The 8,604-nt window shown below is 44.6% G+C and overlaps 1 protein-coding gene across 4 annotated transcripts in view; it reads right to left on the minus strand.

The window, feature by feature from the left end:
• FGF1 (fibroblast growth factor 1) overlaps positions 1-8,604 on the minus strand; it is a 95,112-nt gene that overhangs the window by 36,303 nt on the left and 50,205 nt on the right. Inside the window, exon 1 of one of the 4 annotated variants that reach the window (XM_006776991.2) lies at positions 4,317-4,579. The exons of the other annotated variants lie outside the window; for them this stretch is intronic. The gene's annotated coding sequence lies outside the window, so the exon portion shown is untranslated. Of the gene's footprint in view, positions 1-4,316; positions 4,580-8,604 lie in introns of those variants that run through there. 4 annotated transcript variants of the gene reach the window in all.

Genomic DNA, 8,604 nt, shown 5'->3' on the forward strand with positions numbered 1-8,604 from the left:
CCTAGACCCAGCACTTAGCAAATGCCTGCACAGAATCAGTGTCCTGTGGGTGACTGAATACCAGGCCAGTTCCTTCTCAGGGTCCTAGTGAAAGCATGTTATCAGGAGACTTAATCCTCAGGTATTAATAGAAAAACTAAGCCAAGAGCCTAAATGCATTTTAATTGGGTTAAACTTAGGCTAGAATATCCCATCCTCCGTTAAAAATAGGCCCAACCCTGGTTCCCATCTTGTAGAAGACACTTCCTTACATCTTCAAAAGAAGTATTATGGAAATTAAGAATCTAAAGGAAGATTTCAGACTTTTGGTCTCAAGTCTAACCTTCTTACCTGACCCAGAGAATGTCTGTGTGGTCTGGTCTTACTGTTTTTGCCAGGGAGTGCCAGACTGGCAGGGACCCACCCACTTTACACCCCTCTGGTGAAGCAAAGTCTGCCTGAAGAGGGGGCGACAGTGTGTTCTTCTTTCTCTTTTTCCTCTACTCCACCCTCCGTAATCTGTACCAGGTCTGAGGTAGGAACATACCATGGCTGACTGGCCTGGGATAGCATCTCAGCGTGCTGTCCCCAAGCCAGTTCTATTCCCCGAGCTGAAATCTCATCTTCCAAAGCTGGCAGTAAACCATGGATGTGGCCTGGGATGGGCTTGATAGTGGTGTGCAAGTTTGTAAAAGCCAATGATTAAATATTCAGGAATTTTTGCGAGCCAGTTGTTAAACCATTAGTAGCTTGATATCAGCCCTGGTGAGACTATTTACACCACAAAATTTGGAAAATACAACAAATCAGGGCTTTTTTTCCCCTTCTCTATTTCTATCCTTTCTTTCCCTTCTGTTATTCTCCCTACCCTCCTCTACCACCCCCCTTCTTTATTTCCTCTGGTAGCTGGTTTACCAACATACTACTGAACTTGGCTTTGAGTCCTGGCCAGACACTTGCTAGCAAATTACTCAGTTTTACAGTCTCGGTTTCCTCATCTGCAGAATGAGATTTCATAACAGCAGCTATTGCACAGAATTGCTTTAATTGTTAAGTGATAATACACAAAAAGTGCTGAGCCCTATACTTGAAAACCTGTAAGCATTCCATAGATGGTAGTTTGGTTACCATACCCCACGTATCATTTTGTTTAGTTTTGTCAATCTGCACTATTCATTTTGGATTGAACAGACTTGATTTTAAACGTTGAGTAATATTTTGGCAATATTTAAAAAATATCATTTTCTATGTATAGGTTAGAAATTTTCATTATCACTTATATGTAATGATGGTCTCTTCTCATTTGCTTGGGTGCTAACTAGGATATACTAGGAAAAACGATATTTCATCATGTTTTGTGTGTTACTGTCCAGGATGACAGAGAACCTAGGCTTCAATAGTCTTTCTTGTCTGTTCTTTAATTTCAGACCCTTTTAATTCTAAAGAATCCCAAGTCACTGACAAACTGTGCCCTGGCTTCCAGAATCAAATATTATTTGAGGGAGATCAAGATGCCATACTCTAGAATGCCAACAACTTTTATTCAGTACCTGCCATGGGTAGAATCCTGCAGATGTCCTGGAAACTTAAAAAAGAAAAGAAAGAAAAGGAAAAAGGAAGGCCTGAAATCCCTAGTCCACAATTATAATATGCAAAAGGCTCTGAACACTAGAAGTTCTTCCCTAACTCAAATTGTGGCAAAACATGACCCAAAGTCTCCTCCGACTAAAATCTGTATTCCACTTTGTGTTCATATTTCTATAATCCAGTGCAGAATTAGTAACATGTTTGATTGATTATAGCACACTGTCCCAAACCTCACTGGAGTTGTTCCATAATATACAATATGTGTACCATACTGCCTTTCTAAAATCTCCAAAATTCTGATTCGAAAATAGACCTACCCCCAAGGTTTTTCAGATAAAGGGATTCTGGACCTGTAGCAGAAATCACAGTGTCTGCCTTGAAGGAGTTTACACTCTGGCCATATGAAATTCATCAAGACATGCTTCAGAAAAGAGGGACATAGAAGCCTGGGCCAAGTAGCTGGCAGGAGCGGGGGTGGTTATAATCCAACTGTAGCACCCAGCAGCTCTCCTACCCTTAGCTCTCACACCCCGTAATGAAGAGCAGAAAATCTGAGCAGACAACTGCCACCCCTAAGGCTCTCCTCTAATACCCTGAATTTCCTCCCTTGATTCTGCATCTTTAATTCTCTGCAGTCTGGCTTATCTGCTCCCAAAGCACTTCTCCCAGTCCAGCATTGTTCAATCCGAAGTCAGGAATTCTTCCAAGTGCTTAGGGAAAACAGCCTCCACTCTGAGGGAAAATGGTGCACTCCCTGGCAGTGGTGTGCGTGCTCTGTTCTGTCTGAACTTTAATGCTCACCCCCCCCACCCCCACCCCCGTTCCAGAGCGTCCTGCAGGCTCTCCGCCATCCTGAAGAGCTGCACACATCTTAATGGAAATATCCTTCCTGCAGACCGATGCTTCCTGCCTCAGGGCCTCGAGCCAAATGCAAAGTGATTCTGCAGAGGCGCTCTGCCGAAAGTGTGGGTGTAGCCTAGTGGTCTCTGGGCGGGACGAGGGGCTGCAGAGAGTCGAGCCAAATGCAAAGTGATTCTGCAGAGGCGCTAGCAGCGCTCGCCCCTTCTCCCAACCTTTCTTACTGATGTGTCTCCAACAATCCTTTGAATCTGTTGTCCAAGTTACAATCTCCAGAACCAGCTCAGCAAGGACATTTCTTTCTTGGAGTCGGCAGACCTTTCAGCTCATAGGAAGATGGTCAGTTTGCTGGGTCTTTCATATTTTTCTTATCTCCTGACCCAGAAATGTTGGCTTCTCCAAACTCAGTCTTTTGAAGTATGTGTTTGTTATCTCTCTGAAAATGCCAAGAGCTTGCTGTTCTATATGTTTCCCAATAGCCCGCTTTGGACATACCAGAAATAATAAAATATGCCCATAAATAATGAGATAGTAGCCTTTTCTCCAACATTTACTATGTGTCTCATACATTACTTTAATTCTCAAATAAATTCTGTTAATTAGACATTGCTTTTTTTTTAAATTTCTTCCTCTGGTTTTTTTGTTTGTTTGTCTTTAGGCTGGGAGGTAAATGAATAGAGTAAGATTTTCTATTCAGTCACCTACCCTAGCTGGTTCAATGTCCCATCGTGTAGTGACCAGAACAGAGATGCTGCCCTGAACTGAACTTGAGGCCTTTGCTTTCTCAGCCCCCACTCTGCAGCTCAGGACCAGCGGCACAGAGAACTTCAACCATTTCCCTAAGGTACACAGCAAAGTGAATGTTAGAGCCGAGATCTAAAGGGAGGGTTTTCTGACTCTGGAGTCCATGATTTTAATTGGCAAGGAATGTGGGAAAGAGAAGAGAAAGTCCACTGGACTGAGTAATCCTTAGCTTCTCTCTGCGTTTTGCCCCACCAGCCTCCATAACTCACACAGTCCTGTTGACGGTGTTCTAAAGGAGATATTGTTGTTGTTGAATGGAGTCTGCATGTTCCTACCTTGGCACACAACCATCCTCTTTCACAGCCGTACAGTGACCTCTTGATTGCCACTCTCTTGCTTCCCCCTGAATGACCCAGTGTCACCCGAGTCCATCTTGACCTTTGTCACACTAGAGTCACTTGCCACTGATCATTAAAGAGCTGGGGCCAGGCCAGAGACCACTGGAGGTGGTGGTGGTGGGGGTACTATGTGAACGGTCCTACTAGGTTGGAAACACCATGAAAAAGGCAAGTTCTCACAACCTGAGAGTCATAGACCTGGGTTTTGGCTTCTGCTGTTTCATTAACTCCTTGTGTGACCAGGCAAGTCATTTAATGTTTCTGACCCTCTGCGGCCTCATCTGTCAAAGGAAGCTGCTACGAGTACTGATGTGGTCACGGGCATGAGGAAAGAACAAGGCAGGCCCAGGAAGGCCCCTACATACTGAGAGTGTCTGGGAAATAGAAGGAATTGTTGTTGAAGTATCAGTGTGTTGAATATTGATGTTTTGATAGCAATTGGGCTTTTACAAAGCATTTTATGTGAGTAAACAAGCATCTGCGGGTGCCTGTTGTGTAGACACTACATTAAGCGCTTTATAATCATTTTGTATTTGCTGCTCCTTCTGGCATACGGGTAGATGCACACGTTCCCTTTGCTCCAGCTGAGAGAACTGTCAGCCGAGAGGCTGGGCAAATCTGTGATTTAGCTGCGAATGAAACCCTCGGCCCTGAGACATCAGGTTGTTGTGTCGCCCTCTGTAGGGCGGCCCCATTTCCAGGAGCCCCAGGCTCACCAAAACATTAAAAAACAAAGAGGACAGAACTCACATTTCTGCCAGACGGATGATATCCAGGCGTCTCTGGAAGAATGGTTAGCAGTCCTGGTGTGCGGTTTCGGGTTTTAAGGTGCTTGGATACAAAGAAGGAATGTAAACTCCACAGAGCTCATTTCACATGTCAGAGTCTATTCTGGTTCTTGAAAGTGGGCCCAGAGGCCCCGCTTCGGCCTGGGAGCCACAGTCTTGCAGAGGCATTTAGCAGCACGCAGAGCAGGACTCCAGCGGGGCAGGGCCCAGGGTTGCAGAGGGACCCAGTGAGAGCCACAGCCAAAGGGCAGGAAGAAAACAGTCACCTGCCCCAGAGCCAGTCTTCTAGTGACTAGTTTCTGGGGCGTCTACATTAGACTAGTATAAACCTTGCTTCCTTTCACATTTTTTCTTTTTAAGGACTCTGGCTAATTTTAGAGGCTTTACTTGCCAACTCTCTCTGATCTCACATGAAAAGTCCAAAAGCGGCCATTCTCCCATCCGCACTGTTTGCCCTGTTTCTGCATGCCCGATGGCTCACGTGGTCCCGTGGCCATGTCACTGGTAGTCCACACACGGCTCCGCACACAACCCAGCTGTAGGCAGGAACCAGGTGGGTTTATGGGAAGGAGATGGTGTTTGATAAGGGATGAGCTGAAACCTTGTATCCAAGAAGCTAAATAAGAAATAAATCTGCCTTGGGCATCTAGCACAGCCGTGGGCAAACTATGGCCCGCGGGCCGCTCCTTCACCAGCAACAGTGTTAACATGTATTAGTTCACACAAACACTCCATTCATGCTTTTGTTCCGGCCCTCCAGTCCAGTTTAAGAACCCATTGTGGCCCTCGAGTCAAAAAGTTTGCCCACCCCTGCCCTAGCATCTCCAGGGTGGTACACATTGCAGACAAGATGACACTTACCAGAAAAATCACTGGGATTGGTAGGTGCCGATAACCATGGCAGCACGCTCATCTGTCAAACTTGGCCTCTCAAGGGAGTTTTCCTTGGTTTTGGCAGGGTGCTCCAAACATGGTTTCAACTCCTCGTGATTTCCCTCCTGGTTTATTTCTTTCTTCTCACTGACCTTTCCAAGCCATTTATATTCCCCACTGTCCACTCCTCCTCTCTCATGTCTTTTATATCAAAGCACCACTGTATTGGGTGGGGTTGTTTAAAAAATGGCGAATTTGTACGTTATTGGCCTTCGAAAGCAGATTAGGCAACAAAAGTCAGGAGACATGTCAGGGTGACTTCAGCCATGCTTTTGCACATAACTGCTCTCAGCTTTTAAAGATTCTGCATTCCTGGGCTCCTCCTTACTTCAGAGGGCTCCTCTGGAATTTGATAAACCTAGACATTTAGATGGGCCCGTGGGGTAGGGCAGACAGAAGGCAGGACATTTCCTAATGTTTTTCGTGGTGCTGTATTCTTGAACCCTCAGGGATGTAAATCACTTTTCTATAGGTCTGTTCATTAAATAAATACATAGGTATTGTACTTCAAAATTGCCCTCCATCGGAGTTGTGAAATTTCACATTCTGTAGGGAGTTTAATTGATTTGATGTTCAAAAATGTTTAGCACTGAATTTTCAGCAGCGTGACTATGATGAGCTTCCCTGAGTCTATGTCGGACCCACTCTATCTAGGATAGTTCTCATCATTTCCCCATCCTCTACCTCAGACCCAAATTGTATCTTGTTTAACGTTTATGATTCTACTTATGTGTTTGTTTACTTGTTACTGTTTGTCTCGCTCCACAACACTACACACACACACACACACACACACACACACACACACACATCGGTAAGCCTCACGAGGACCCAAATCAGGTTTGTTTTGCTCACATTATATGTCACCACCTAGATCTGTGCCCGACACATAGTAATTGCTCGATAAATAATTGGGAACAAATGAATTTAAAAAGTCTGTTCTCAAAAAGCTGTTGGGTTTTTAAAAAGTAATTTACCAAAAATTAATCCCTATGGAAAAGGGAAATAATTAAGGTTAGTTTCCCTTTTCTGCAGATCCTTTTCAGTTTGGTGAATAGTGTTTGTCTGAGAATTGTGTTTACCAAAGGAGGGGGTCGGAATCACTGGTTATCCATAGAGTGGGGAGAAGGAATAGTGTGAGGCCTGCCACTTCCCCCTCTCTTTATCCATCCTTTCTTTCTTCCTATATTTACTAAATGTTACTCAAGGATATGCCAGGCATAGTAAAATAGGGGTAATAGTATACCTGCTGTGAGGATCAAACGAAATCATCGTATTTAACAGTTCTTGGCAAAGTATCTGACATATTAAGAACATGGAAAATGCTAGCCATTAACATTATCATCAGAAATATTTATGGAGCAACTCTTATGCACCTTCTATTTCAGACTCTCCAGAATAAGGAGAAAAGATAATGTCTAAATCACCAGGGGCTTGTGGTGATTTATGTCATCAGCTTTCTTTCCATAATTTCTGTGTTCAGAGCAGAGGGTTATATGGTGGCCTCTTCATTTTACAGGTGGGGAGGGTCAGCTAGCCAAGGACAAGAGTGAGGAGAGTTCTGAATAAAGACACAATGCCTACTACTGATATTTTTCCTTTTAGCTCAGGCTCATTGTTTGACTTGGCCCAGCACTGTTACTGATCCTGTCTTTTTTTTTTTTTAATTTGATATTTTTTCATCATGGGTTGTTTTTTTTTTCCGCATGAAATTTGACTTTTTAAAAATATTGCATTGAAATACCATTTCTGAGTAAATTTTACACCTGAAGCAAGTACCTCCCTCATCTCACCCTAGTCCCAGCCCTTTTAACAAGTCTAAGTGTCTCTAACCTCTCAATATTGAGCCCTTCGACTCTAGTAGAGTTAGCAAATTTAGGTACTTATTATCCACCCTGTGCAGCTCACCATCCGCTCCTGTCTGAACTTCTGAAACGGCCCCCTCTTTTGTTCTTGGCTCCTCTGATCATTTCTATACACAAAGCCAGAGGGATTTTTAAGAAGCCTACAGCAGATTGGCCACTCCCTCTTTCAAAACCTGCTGGGCCTTTCCATTTTCATGAACCCTTACTGTGGCCTACAAGACACCGTCTGGTCTGGCCTTCCTTCCTGCCACTCCCTCCCTTTGCCCACTGCATACCAGCCACTGCTGTCTTCCCTGGGATCCTTGACCCAGGGTGGTCTTCTCCACACGCTGCCTTCATACAAATTGCTCGCCTTCCAGCAATGCCTTTCCCTAACACGGTCTACTGCCTTGGCTCCTACTCGCCTTTCAGAGGGCAGCTGATGCACCACCTCCTCAGTCTACCCTCACCTCCTGACCTGAGTTCTGTCCCCCCTCTGCCTTCATTATTTTGTTTTGTTGCTTCCTGTTCTCTTCCTTTCCAACACGTCCCATCATTTGTTATTCATTAAATATCCACCCATGTATTTACTTGTTTGATGTCTATCTCCCTCACTAGACTGTCAGTTCCCGGAGGGCCATGTTTAGTCACCACCTTCTCCTCAGTCCCTAAGCGCTGCCTGGCACAAAGGAATTGCTCACCTGTCTGTTGAATGAATGAGGGAGGGAAGGGAATGAGTGAACAGATCCGTCTTCAGCCTGTAAAGTCATGGCCTAAGGATGCTGTCACACACTAAGAGACTTACTTCCATGTCCCATTCTGCTCTCTGTCGCAATGAACTTTGCTCTTCTAAAGCAAGTGTTTTTCCACTAGATTATTTTTATAGAAAAAAAAGTGAGGCAAATATAGAGATAATTATTGATTCTCATGAAGTTCCTGCTCCCTATCACCAACATCCTCCTGAAGCCTGCTGCTGGATTCCTGGGGACCGCAGGAAATAAGTCCGCTGAGCACTTGAAACGCCGGTACAAAAATAGACCAGACTTGACCTTCCTCCTGTGGAAGGGCCTCTTCCTCAGGGAAAACCTTGCAAAGAAATTTTATCTGCTCTTAGGTGCTTCCTTCTGCAGTCATCCTCCCAGCAGCATTATCTGCACATGCTCTGAATCCTGTTCTGAGATTGTCCCCCCACAGCCTAGGTCACCGCCTGAGCAAATTGACCATTTATAACCTGACTTTACTCAATTCATTAGGATTTTTCCTTATTAATAAACATAAATCTATACCTCCATTTGTAATGGCTGCATAGGGTTACACTATGTGGACATGCAAAACTATGTTCAGTAATCCCCTTTCATTGAGTCAGTATTATAGACATGGGTCTGGGTTGGACTGGCACCTGCAGCCTCAAAACGCCTCCTGGAGGATTCTGACGCACACCAGAGTGTGAGAGTCCTGGTCTGGGGTAGCCTA

The sequence above is a fragment of the Myotis davidii genome, unplaced genomic scaffold, assembly GCF_000327345.1.
Source record: "Myotis davidii unplaced genomic scaffold, ASM32734v1 scaffold89, whole genome shotgun sequence".
In the NCBI taxonomy this organism is placed as follows: Eukaryota; Metazoa; Chordata; class Mammalia; order Chiroptera; family Vespertilionidae; genus Myotis; species Myotis davidii.